Raw genomic sequence first — 14,646 nt, 5'->3', positions numbered from 1 at the left:
AGACAAGTGTTGACAAAGACCTGCAATCTGTGGTAGAGACTCTTTGTGTGTTTCCAGGTCTCTGCCCCATACAGTAACACTGACTTGATGTTGGAGTTGAACAGTCTCAGCTTTGTTTTTAAGTGAATGTTCTTACAGTGCCTTGCATAAGTATTCACCCCCCTTGGACTTTTCCACATTTTGTAGTGTTACAAACTGGAATTAAAATGGATTTAATTAGGATTTTTTGTCACTGATCTACACAAAATAGTGCATAATATCGAAGTGGGGAATAAAATCTACATATTTTTCAAAATTATTTACAAATAAAACACTGAAAAGTCTTGATTGCATAAGTATTCACCCCCTTTGCTGTGACACCCCTAAATAAGCTCTGGTGCAACCAATTGCCTTCAGAAGTCACATAATTAGTTGAGTCCACCTGTGTGCAATTAAAGTGTCACATGATCTCAGATTAAATACACCTGTTTCTGAAAGACCCCAGAGTTTGTTAGAGAGCATATCTAAACAAACAGCATCATGAAGACCAAGGTGCTATCAAAACAAGTCTGGGATAAAGTTCTGGAGAAGCACCAATCAGGGTTGGGTTATAAAAAAAATCCCAAACTTTGAACATCCCCCGGAGCACCGTTAAATCCATTATTAAAAAATGGCAGAGAAGGCTGTCCACCAAAACTCAGTGACCAGGTAAGGAGGGCATTAGTCAGAGAAGCAACCAAGAGGCCAATGGTAACTCTGAAGGAACTGGAGAGTTCCACAGCTGAGATGGGAGAAACTGTCCATGGGACAACTATAACCTGGACGCTCCACAAAGCTGGGCTTTATGGAAGAGTGGCAAGAAGAAAGCCATTGCTGAAAAAACCCATATCAAATCCCGTTTGGATTTTGCCAAAAGGCATGTGGGAGACACAGCAAACATGTGGAAAAAGGTTCTCTGGTCTGATGAGACCAAAATTGAACTTTTTGGCCTTAGCACAAAATGCTATGTGTGGCGCAAAGCCAACACTACTCATCACCCTGAGAACACCATCCCCACGGTGAAGCATGGTGGTGGCAGCATAATGTTATTGGGATGCTTTTCATCGGCAGGGACTGGGAAACTGGTCAGGATTGAGGACAAGATGGATGGAGCCAAATACAGGGAAATTCTAGAGGAAAACCTGTTTCAGTCTGCAAGAGACCTGGGACTGGGGCGGAGCTTCACCTTCCAGCAGGACAATGACCCTAAACACACAGCCAAAGCTACACTGGAGTGGTTTAAAAACAAGAACCTGAATGTCTTAGAATGGCCCAGTCAAAGCCCAGACCTCAATCCGATTGAGAATCTGTGGTAAGACTTGAAAATTGCTGTTCACCACCGGTCCCCATCCAACTTGACAGAGCTTGAGCAATTTTGCCAAGAAGAATGGGCAAAAATTGCAGGATCCAGATGTGCAAAGCTGGTAAAACTTACCCAAAAAGACTCACAGCTGTAATTGCTGCCAGAGGTGCTTCTATCAAGTATTGATTCAGGGGGGAGAATACTTATGCAGTTTGAAGATTTTCTGTCTTCGCTTTCATTTGTTGGAGCGTGTGTGAAATCAGTCCAATGTTGTCCGCGAAGTCCAAGTCTTCCAGCTTTTGTGTCAGGGTCCACTGGATTCCTCGTGGCTGGTCCATTGCTGTCCTCATCACCCGTCTATCACCATCGAGATCATCGGTGAAAGTATGCATCCTTGCCTGATTCCGGCGTCAACAATAAAAAGTGGAGATAAGTCTGCATTGTGGATGATATGGCAGGTCGTGTCTTCATATAGACTCTTGATAACTCTGACAATCTTAGCTGGAATGCCGTAGTGCCTCAGGGTTTTCCATATAGTTGTTCTGTCCAGTGTATTGAATACTTTCTTGAATCTATGAAGTTTACATACAGGGGTGACTGCCATTCCAGTGATTGCTCGATGATAATGCGAAGTGTTGCTATTTGGTCTGTGCACAACCTCCCAGCCTGAAATCCTACTTGTTCTTCTCTCAACTTTGAAGATTTTGCTCGATAGCGATAGGAGTTCTGGCAGTTTCTGAGATCTCCTTCCTTGGGAAGTTTTATGATGAAGCCTTTCCTCCACTCCTGTGGCACCTTTTTCTTGTCCCATACCTCTTGTAGTAGATCAGTCATGATGGCTGCTGTAGCTCCGGCATCTGCCTTCAAGGCTTCTGGTGGGATGTTGTCTGGGCCCGGGGCTTTACCACTTTTGATCTTCTGGATTGCCTGTATGACCTCTTCCTCAGTGAAGGGTCCTAAATTGATGTTCAGTTCCTCTCCTTCTTCAATGACGGGTAGATTTTCTATAGGTGTGCCCCCAAGCAGGCTATTAAAGTGTTCCTTCCACCTGTCTTACTTCACTTTGCTATGCATATACTATGACACTCTGGTATATCACAATAAACATTTATAAAGGATATTTAAACAAATAAAATATATACTGCATATACTTGGCTACATTTGTTTTTGCCATCTGTTTTAGTTAATAGGGATTAGCACTTTGGGTATTACCTGCCAACTTTGTAGAATATAATGAGAAAAATACAACAATGGAGGCACGGTAGAACCTATTGAAATATTGCAGTGGATTTAAAGAGGAAGGTCTTAGCTGAATAGTGGCAGGTGTTTTTTGTTGTTGTTTATGGCCTTGCTGATTCAATTCATGGTCTCTTCCTTGCTATTTGGGCTGCCAGGAAACAACAACTATGTCCCATCAACATGAAGTGTTTAGTATTTTTGCAGACACTGATCGTAGGATTACAATATGTTATTTGTAATGCTTTTGTGGAGAATCTGCATTGTGGAACCTCAGAAATAAAATTGTTTGTGATTTGTTTAGAGTTCCTTTTCTTTTGAGGAGTGCGTAAACCACTGTAATAAACTATTCAATTTTAGAGTAATGGCATGGGGGTGACTATTCAATGGGATTTCGCTGTCAACAATTTTATATTGCATTTTATAGCTGGGGTATGTATTAAATGCTATTTTTAGTCATTGCTGTCTTCTTCTGTTTCAAGTGCCCCCTTGTACAGGTATTCAGGCTCCCCCAGGAACACCTGTGCAGGTGTACCTACCTTGATTGAAATTGTATCTGGGGGGGGGGGAAGAAGCACGAATATAAAAGAGAGCAGACGGACTGAACAGTAAGACCGTCAAGGAAGATTACTGGGAACAGAGGTGAACATACAATGAAACTAGAACGTGTATTCGGCTAGAAACGAAAGTGGGAAGTAAAGTGAGCTGGGAGAGGAGAGAAAATATATATTGTTCTGGACTGAGTGGCTGGAAGATTCCATGAGAACAACAATGACAACCAGAGATACAGCCAGCTCAGGAAAGAGTGTGTTGATGGAAGAGTGTTAGCTCTGGTATCAAGATCTGTTTGAGACTGCACACTGACACTGGCCAAGACCAGAGTAAAGAGATCCGTGGCCTGGAAAAGTTGCTTGGACAATATCAATGTTCTTTATTCCTTCCTTTCCTTGTTTTCTTGCCTCTTAGATATAGTATACGCAGCACATAAGGCAAGCAACTGAATATAACGAAAACATTGTAGACTTACTTGATTGATGAATTTTGAGTGATGTCATTTGTAGAAAGATTTTTTTACAGCCTGTGGAAGATTTTTAAAATCACTGTATCCCACAGAAATTCACTGGGAAGATGAAGAGCCAGTTTGAAAAACCAAACTGCGAATACTCGCAGTCAACCATTTTGTTTTATCGTACCATGAGCAATTAAAAAGGCAATTTTGTTTTGGTCCTCCCTGTTGAAAAAGGTCCAATTTAGGCATTTATTGTTATTTTTTATTGTTATTTTTTCCTCAATTGAATGGCGTATGAATAAAAAGGAATCTACAACGTATTGTATGGAAATCGAAATTTAAGTGCATAGCCACACGTGAACCATAACCTGCCTGGCAACAGACACGTCAATATTAAGTCTAATTATGAGTGGTAGAGGCTAGCCGCAAGCTTGCATCATGTAGCCAATACAGATACATTAAAACTTGACAGACAGAGGGTGATTGCAGGTGGAAGGCACACATAATCCCACCCATTTTGAGGCTACATTGGCCAATAGCAATACAGTAGACCTTTGAAAGCATGACGTAAGGCAAGGTTTTTTTTTTTTACTTTTACAAAATTACACGTAGGCTTAGCCTCCATAGCCTGTTATGACGAGCCGCCACTGATAGATTAGAATTTTTTTTTATCTTTTCTTGTTTTTAGAATATATTTAATTGGGTTTTAATTGGATTCTCCAGTGGCTAGTAAATGTTACTGACTCCAGGTATTGTGCTCAGCATAAGTGCTTGTAGCACCTCCTAGGGGGAAATTGGCATCGACTAAACAAGGAAAAGGGGGAAGTTGCCTCTGCTTTTCCAACAGCAGCGTGTCAGCATTACATTACTGGGCACCAAAAAAAAAAAAAAGGTAATTGGAGTCAGCTTATACTTCTTATCGTCTAAAACTTGATTTTCTTGTATGTGTTTTCATTCTGTGCTTCTGTTAAATTAAAATAAATCAGTTAAACCTGATCCTGGCTCCCTGGTTTCAAACTGTTGCCCTTTGCTCCATTATTTGAACATTGAGTGTTTTATTCTTTTTTTTTCACGTTCAGCATATGAGCGGGGATTGGGGAGTGAGCTGTATTTAAAGGGAGCACATACTGTGTGTCCGGTAGCCCTTTCCACCGTCTCAGTAATAAACCAGGGTTTTTCATTATAGGGTTAAAAAAAAACGACCAAGGACCATGGCTAAAAGACAAGGGAAAATTCAGATGAAGAAAATATCATTAAGTGGTTTAAATACATGGCTGATTGAGATGTCACTGTTTGGAATTGACTTTGCATTCCAAGGACAAAAGATATTCAACTGGCCTAAATTGCACCTTCTTCAACAGGGAGGACCACAAAAGCTACATCGGTTCTTCCCCACAATTGTCAAAAGTACATTCTCTGGAATTTCAAAATACACATCTCTAAATAATGTAAAAACAGGCTAATCTGTTTATAATGTAAAATTCAATATATACAATGATTGAAAACCATTGCACAGTAACTAAGCTTCTTTAGTTTAATTACTGTGTAATTATTTACAATAAGAATGTTTTGGCAACACAGCAGATGATGGTCAAGACAAAGGAGTTGGATTCACATTTGAGAAAAGCACTCATAGCAAGCTACAACAAAGGAAATGGCTACAGAACAGTATCCAAAATCCACAATCGGAGCAATAACCAAGAAGTACCACAGAACAAATTCAACTGAAATCGTCCAAGCAGCTAAAAAAAAATCCATGATTAAAAGCCAAGGACTTTAGAAGCATCAGGCATAATAGTGTATGAAAGAACTGTACAAAAGACACAGAATACAAAGGAGTTGTATACACATAGATCTCACTGCAAACCAGCTTTAAAGAAATTTCATAAAATGAACTATCTTGAACAGGAATCTGAAGCATTCAACAAAATTCTCTGGTTCAATGAGTCTAAAATATCACTTTTCCCATGTTTGAAGAAAAAAATTTGAAAGCTGTCACAAATGACCAAAGTTTTAATTGCTTTATTCACTGGTGGTTTTATTTGTACACTGTTTTAGTCGCACTATTTATTGTATTTTTACACTGTGTGTTATTTTACCCAAATGGAGGCCCCAATAATGGGTTACATTTATGTTTTATGTACCCAAAGGGAGACCCCAATAAGGAGTTTTATGGATGTGTTTATATCCTTTTCATTATTTTATCATGGGCATGGTCACAAGCGATTGGGACCTCAATTGTAGTCAGGTGCAAGCCATCAGCACCACTTAATTAGTTCCCCTGTACAACCAGAACCAAAAGAACAGGACGAGAGATAACGGGGGGAACACACTGGAACCAGACCGGGGCCATTTTGGACACAGAAGGAAGAGAAGCAGCACTGGAGCATAAACAACAAATACATTGAAGAGAAGCAGAAGGAAACAAAAAACCACAACTAAATGCAGAGAAGACTCTATGTCACAGAAAATAAAGTTAAGTACTCTTTGCATTGTTGAGATTAAGAGAATACTGTTTCACAACAGACTGTAAGTATAACTCGTATTGTTTAGGCAAGAGTCCCGTCTGACGATGCTGGTGTTCTAGTTATTGTTAACTGTTACACGACTACAGAACATAGGGACTGTGAATGGAATAAGTATACTGTTGGACTGCAAGTATCTTTATTGTATTATGAGTGCTAATGCATTGTAGTTTGTCTGTCTCCAGGGCTTGCCTTCTCTTTCCCTCCATTCCAGAAGAAGTATTGCAGAGAAAACGGACTGCTGTATTACCTGCAGACACCCTGATAAGCAAGGCTCTCACCTACTAGAGTTAAGCATCAGTGGTTGGGTCGGAAGACTAATGCTCTTGTAGGGAGGGGCCGAATGCGGGGTGTGTGAATTAGCCCTCCTCAGAGAGTGAGACAGGGAGGGAGAGCGTGTATTAAGGATGGATTGTTTTCACTGTTTTTCCAGGATTGACGTCACGGAGGGAGGAAGCAACCCCTGGAGGCGGGCGTGGTATCTGGATGCAAAGTATTGGCAAGGAGCCAGTTGGACTTTTGTGGACAAATTGAAGTGCCTGTATTATGGTGAAGACCACTTTGGAGAAGTTTGCCTTTTGTCCTTTGAGGAGCGAGACACTTTGCGGCCATTGAAGGCCAGGTGACACTCTAATGGTATTGTGGATGTAAATATTCTACCTCCTAGGCAGTGTGGGACATTTTGGAATCCTCCAGTGGAACAGAACTATACTTTTTACTTACCTGAATACTTACTGTGGGGATATTAAATGATAGTACCCCTGGGAAAACCCTTGTTATTTTAGGGAGTATAAGTGTTATTCTTATTGACATTTCTTTGTGTAAAAGCTGTGATTTTTGTTTGCCATAATAAAGAACAACCATTTTATCTACTGTCTGTGTGGTTCCTGTGCGCTCCTGGGGTTGTCCGGTACAGAAGAGAAGGTTATTGCAAAAAATATACTTACCTGTAAAGTCACGCAAACATACCCCCTGACAAAGCCTTCAATGAAGAAAACCTTGTACCAATTAAACATGGAGGTGGTTCAATCATGATATGGGGGTGTTTTAGCAGCTCAGGGACAGGAGATATTGATGTGATCGAAAGAATGCAGCCATGTACCAAAACATTCTACCAAGTACAATGATATCATCTGCTCGTAGACTGATTGGCAGACAGTTGATCTTCCAACACAACAATGACATAAAGCATACAGTGAAGTCATCTCTGGAATTCTTGAAGAAAACGAAGATACAAGTTTTGGAATGGCCGTCACAATCACCAGATCTCAATGCAATAGAAATAATTTGGACTGATCTGAAAAAAGCTGTAGCCAAGCATTTTGTATGCAATCTGTCTGAGATGAAGGAAATATGCAAGACAAAATGGGCTCTGATTTCACCAACAAGATGAAACATACTGCTTAGGAATGATCATAAACATCTGTAATGAAAAAGGAGGACACACAAAACACTAAAGCAGGGGTGCCAATACTTTTTCATGAACAAATATTTGATATTGCTTAAGTGCTTTTGTTTTATAAAACATGTTTGTTAAACTGCCAGAAATTGTGTATGTTGATCTTTGTCGTATTAATTTGTGGTTAATGTTCACTAAATGCTTATTTTCCAAACTCAAATCTTGAATTAACTTATATTAAGTGTAGGGTGCAAATTATTTTGTCTGCGACTGTATAAATTACAAATTCAATATTCAAGTTGATATACATACCTCCAGACTGTGGCTAATAAATCACAGAAATCTCAGCGAGCTGAGCTCTTTGTTTGCATCAATCAATAAACCCTTAGTTTAAAGCCCCTAAGATCATAGCATCGAATTCTGGTTTTGAAAAACATTTTAATGCAAAGTACTTCCCTTATAATATTTATAGTAGTTATAGCCTTTCTTTGTATTGATTTGAAGTAAAAAATTGTACATCTTTTACCAGACACTTTATTTTATAAAGTTCATATTACAGTGTAACGCTTCTGATGGTCGCAATGCTGAGTAACCACATGTTAACTTACACCACTGATTTAGTAGTAGCGGTAGCACATTGGCACAACTTTAGCATAGCACAGTAAGGAATCCCATTTGTGCTATGTGGGAATCTTAATGGAAACATTTAACAAATAATAAGAGATAGAAAAAACAGAGATGACCAGTAGGATGTTCCAGTTACATCTGCTGTAAGGCTGGATGGCCATGATTAGGTAAGTAAAATTGCAACGTTTCTGTAACATCATTCTAAAATTCACATGTGGATAGATAAAAAAAAGTCTTATCTAGTCTTATATGGAGACACATGGAAGAGTGAAATGCATGATAGCCCCATATAAAGCCTTGGAAAAATATATTTATTATCTGTGCAAAACTACTTTTTTCAGCTCTTTTCAATATTTCATGCATGAAAGGGTTAATACATTGTACGTTGCATTAGTGATACATTCTTATGATGTGTGAATCTATATGAAATATTAACACAGCCCCTCCTTAATTATAGCACAACACTTAGAAGTTTGTTGTAAACCATAAAAACAGTACAGGGTGAATTTTTTTTTTCTGGAATAATAGTGTGACAGTCATAGTGTGCTACCTCTATTTTAGTTGTATATGTAGCCATTGTTCAATGTTGTACCTCTAAGTATGGGTTTACTTTACATTGTCAATTTAAATGTAAACACTAATTCATGAAATAAGACTGAAACGATAAAGGGTGTAATTTACAATGCTGCAATAATCAACACTAATGTACATTTTGTTTAATGTCTTTATCTTTGTTTGTTTTTTGTTTTTGTTCTGATTGTGGTTAAGTGTTTTGTGCTTTACAAAAAGCACATAGATGAACAATTCTGTTAAGTATTTTACAGCTGCTTTCACAGACCCCAATTAGCACTAATCTTGGACTAACTAGTTGGGGCCTATGAGCCAGCCTTTGGTGTATTACATTAAGCAAACAATAATTTATTTTGATGCTACTTCAAATAAAGTACATGAAATAAAGCAAAGCATAAAATACCAGAGAAATAAAAGCAAATACAGCAAACAACCTATCTTCCTATTTTCACAATTAATTTTATTTTTTAAAGTACAGTACAGTACTCTATTTATTTAATAGAATTACATTAAGCTACGACCAAGGTCTTATTCTTATTCAGTAACATTAGTAATACTGTTTACTCTGTTAGAGCAAAATTATTGTACATTTTTTTTTTTTTTTTTAATAAAATGTTCCTATTTTCTTGGCTCTTGTCCTTGAGCTATCAAAATTAAGAAAAAAAAAAGGTTTTTGAGTTAAAGCACACTCAAAATTGATGGTATATTTTATGTAGCACTGTCTTTTGTGCTTTAAAGAGTAAAAAAGCTATAAGGCCAGCAAAGCATTTTCTGTGCGACTGGCAGCTTTCACCATCCCTTTCACTGTATCAAAAGGCTGTCTTATTTCATCATCCATCCCTTTACCTTGTCTGGGCCTGGCCTTCTATTAAAAGCTGCTTAGAGACTGCTTAGAAACAGATCAAGGTGCTTATTTTTGACACGTTCTCTTTGTCTCTTCCTAGCTTTTATATCACACAAGCTACTTCCCACTCCTGTTCATCTTCATTAAGAAGACCTTCCTTTTCCTTCCTTTTCAATGTTTTAAAATCAAAGTGTCCTTGTTCAATACATTGTGAAGATACAGAAAGAAAGATTGAAACTGTCTTTGTTCGCTGTTTTGAAACATGTTATATGAATTAATTTGCACAGTAAAATTATTTTCAAAATCATTTTTAGAGGAGAGAACCATATGTTAGGGTTGATATTTTAAGATTACACTGTAAAAACTTTGCAGTAAAATCTTAATGAGGTTTGTTACAAATGTAATAATGTAGATAACATTGCAGTTCCCCAAGGAACATATTTAGATTGACTTGATATACCTTTAAGAAATGTAACTGGTTTCCTTTTGGAAGATATTGCTATATATGGATGTCAGGAAAAGCTTTGCCAGAAATAGACTTGTAATTTGCATGACATTTTTTGGGGGGAACATAAGACAATTTACGAACGAGAGGAGACTATACGGCTCATCGATGCTTTGTCAATCCTAATGGTTCAGCATCAACAATGTGGCCTCAGTAATCCATTCCATTCCCTCACTACTCTCTGTGTAAAAATGTGTGCAAGTTTAAATTGTAGCATACATTTTAATTGCATTACAGTATTATGTATAAAAAGTAACATACTCTGGGGCATTATAATAAACTCCAAATGAATTTCTCTGCAAAACGAATCAAGCAAAGGCAAATTGCAGCAATCCCACATACCTCTAATTATACAGGAAAATTCAAAAGCAATAATCAGGCCAAGTTCAATTGCTGCATTCATCAACTGTTATATAAGTCAGTGTATAACAAACTTACAATCTGAAATAATGTAGCACCCATTCATTATAACGTTTCCCTGCATGCATTTGACTTCTAAATTGTTTCTCATTCATGAAAGAAGTGAGTATCAGTTTTAGGTGTGTAAGAAGCTGTGCATACCAGTTAAAAGTGATGAGTGCACTGCAGAGGAATTATTTTGAGAAATACTAGAAATAAATGGTTATAAGCAGTCCTTGCGGAAGGACAGAATGAGGAGGGTAAAAATGTATACAAATAACAGATCTTACTGAAATCAGTGATAATGATAGCTAAATAGAAAGCATTCCACTTTAGAAAGGATTTCTCTAGATTCCTGTGGCAGACAGGATTGTGCTTGGAAGCAAGGTAAAGGTAATTTATTGTGTCATTTTTCAATTTATTGTGCTCGAATTATGGGGCAAAAAGTAAGATAGAAAACCCACTGCAGCAGACAGATTTCTAGCATCCCTGGTGAGAAGTAAACACCACTTGAACCTGACCAACAGGTAATAAACACAAAATGTTTATTATTGTCTAATTTAGTAATATGAAAGGATACTTTAGACTACAGACTAAGACATTTTTGACTTGTTTGTTTCTATGCAAATGTTTGTACTTCAAAAGACAAGTATGGCTTAAAACTGTATTTAACTTCAGAAATAAGTCAGCTTCTTCACTGCACGTAATATTTGCTTCATATTTGCTACTTAACATCTCATTCTAATTGGTGATAAAAATGCCACATTTTTTTGTGTCTCAAATACCAGTAACACTGATACAGGAAGTATGACAGACATGCTAATTCTTATATGTTCATGTGGTCATTAGAACTTCCTTGGGGTCTGTTTTTAACTTGTTTTCTGTTTATTTAATAAGCATGCAGGTGACAAAACCTATAGTTTCACAGTTTTTTTTTTGATGATAGATTATTTTCAAGACAGGTGATATGTAACAGTTTTAGCTTTTGCTGCTCATTATCTCTTCCTGAGTTTTTTCAGTTTCTTGAAGGTCCTCTTCATTCTCAGTATTAAAAGACTTTCTCCATTTTCCGTGTGAGCGAGACTGTTATGGGTTGAAATTATGATCCATATTGCAATGCACAAGAACATCTCTGTACAAAAAGTAGAATCTGAGGGAAAGGATAATACATATGATAAGTATAATGCAGTTCGGAAGCCAGCTACCATATCTGGTGTCAGATTTGAGCACCATCACCCAATAGCACCACATATATACACACACAGTCAGAAACACAAAGACTGTATACACAACATGAAGTCAGCAGATACAGGCTTGAACTCCCAGGGTCCATTTCACTAAAAGTCATGTAAAGCATCAAACACATTTCTTTTCAGACACATTCGATCATTTGCACTACTTGTGAAATATGCACAAATTAATTGGCAGATTTATTCTTTTGACTAATGTGTCCTTTGGCTTGCAAGCAGGTGTTTTCATAATTTCCTTAATTTATACGATGCATGCTGTATATATGCACAGTTACATAGTTTATATGTCTGCCTTGGTTATAAAAGGACCATAACCAACAAAAGAGGCTGTCAAATAGATCATCTGCTGCTGAGGCACAGCGTTGAACCCTAGATGGGGAATAAATCTCAGTTGCTTAGGATCCACCAGGAACGTCATTCATGTCATTCATTGGGCTTCTACAAAATGTGTATTTTTACAAGACTAAACAGAGCATTTGAAAAACATTTCTTACATTTTAGTTAATGTCCCTCTGATTTACTGGAGCATTTGTTATCCAGCCTGTCAATATTGTTTCGCTAGCTTCTCCTTAATTAAACATTTTGCCAGCACTCCTAATTAATGATCATTTCCAGCCCTTTCAATGGCCACTGAATTTGTATTAGGTAGGAAAGAAATACTTTCTTCTTTTTTTTCTCCTGTTTCAGTGACATCAGAGCTACAAGAGGTGCATTGGGGCATAAATAGAATTTTACAGGCACTTATTAGCACTATGTAAAATATCTAATTAAAAGAAATGAAGGCAGATCAGATTGTGTAAATGATTAAAACTGGATTTCTACATATGTTACAGATAGACATACAGTAAACCCAAGTGCTCTGAGCAGCTCAGTACAATATGATTTATGTGTATCATTGATCATATAGATGAGAACTAAAATATGTTCAACCATTATGAAAACAAAAATTGACTTTAGTTTTGAAAAATTGTATTCGAAAAGGCTACAATTTGTGTAATTACAATGCAAACGTGTTTAATTACAAAATGAAAAATGTTGGCAGTCTTTTGTATTTACATGGTTTTTACACATGTAATTGTGTAAATACAGTAACACTTACAGTTACAGTGCAAGTGTTACAGTGCAATTAGAGTGTAGATAGAGGCACTTAATGTAAAGTGTTGCCAACATTTCTTGTAATTATATATCTGTTTTGTTAAAGTTCGAAATTTAGCATATGAACATCAAGCTGATGTTTTAATAAAATGAAGTCAATTTTTCTACCTAGCTATTTTTTCTACACTTTTTAAATAAAGCCTGGAACACACTGCCCAATGCGATCGTTGCATCTCCATGGAGGTCACGTTGCAAAAAAATCTTTGCAAGCGGGCATCAAACACTGCCTGATGAAATTGCAAGAATGGACGCACAATTTGTGAGTTCGACCTGCCCTGGATGCATAAAGTATAGCGGCAATGGGGCAAATCAATAGGTGATCCACAGCACTCTTTGGTTCCTTTATGAAAGGCTGGGGCAGCTTCCTTTATGAAAGACTGGGGTAGCTTCCTTTATGAAAGGCTGGGGTAGCTTCCTTTATGAAAGGCTGGGGTAGCCTAACAGGGTCCCCTTGCAGTGTGATGTGGTTTTTCATTTTCTTTTTCAGCTGCCACACTTCTAGAGTTACAGGGCAGTTACTAACTTTGTGCCTGTCCTGGACCATCAAGGCAGAGCCACATGATTTGAAATTTATGAGGACACCCATAGAGCTGTCACTTTCAAGGCAGGTGTTGAGAAACTGGCAGACAGCCTGAGCAAAGAAAAAGATTCTGACCTCACCCTGAAATATTGCAAGATGAGGGCTGTCATGATCACAGGACAGAAGGTATCGACATAAATGGGCTTTTCTAAATATTGAAGTGATGTCAGCTCTGAAAGGTAAAAAACACAGGGAAATATGCCTTCAGAAAGTGATGGTTGACGTTCTCATTCATGAAAAACAAACAGACCATAAAATTATGACTTAGAGACGTAATAGCCTTATTTTAAAATGTTTTATAAGGTTGTAACCTTTAAAAACCAAGTTGGAAAACAGCATATCTATCGGTATTTCATGTAAAACTTGAACAGTTTTACAAAACAAGGCGGCTTGACGACGTCAGGAAATAACACCTATTGCTTTAATTAATTTGGCAGAAGGAGCATGCCTTGACAAACAGAGTCATGTAGTGGCAAGCAGATTTTAAGGGAGGAGGAAGCTTGTCTCACCTAATCTGATGATACAATTGGCTTCGGTAGTCAAATACTCAAACTTAAGCACAGAACAAAGACTATTTCACATAGGGCATGTGTAATTAATATTTGTTTCTAATTAAATAATAATAATAATAATAATAATAATAATAATAATAATAATAATAATAATAATAATAATAATAATAATAATAATTCACTGGAATCTTTGGGAAGCTAACATTTTAATAGGTGAGTGGGTGTGACAGGGTGAAAAACCCTCATATGTAATATAATTTTTATTTTTATTTACTGTAAATAGCGTATTTATTTTGTACCGGCAGTTGTTTTCATTCACTCTAACATTCTACAGTGCAAATGTGCCTAATTCTTCCACCAGCTACATCAATAACAGTATTATCTTTATCGTCCTATTTAAATGGGTTTACTTTCCTTGTATACATTTTTAATAGTGCTAGTTTTGTTGTTAAATGTGTGTATTAACTGAACCCAGGAAAGGGTTAAGTTTGTGCCTTGATTTAAATTCTTGTTTGCCATGCAACAATGTGGCTGGAACTAAATAGCTGTGGACCTTGATTGGTGGTCCAAGGAATTCATTAATTATTCAATTTGTTTTCAATAATGCAAATGTATAAAAGGCTGCAACTAAGCTGCATTTTCAGGGTTATGGGGCTTAAGAAGGAGCTAGTGGGGCTGCTGTAAAAAGCAGCCAAAAGTAAAAACTAATTATTT

This window comes from Acipenser ruthenus, chromosome 5, assembly GCF_902713425.1.
Source record: "Acipenser ruthenus chromosome 5, fAciRut3.2 maternal haplotype, whole genome shotgun sequence".
Lineage (NCBI taxonomy): Eukaryota > Metazoa > Chordata > Actinopteri > Acipenseriformes > Acipenseridae > Acipenser > Acipenser ruthenus.
Note: the sequence above shows the minus strand (reverse complement) of the source record.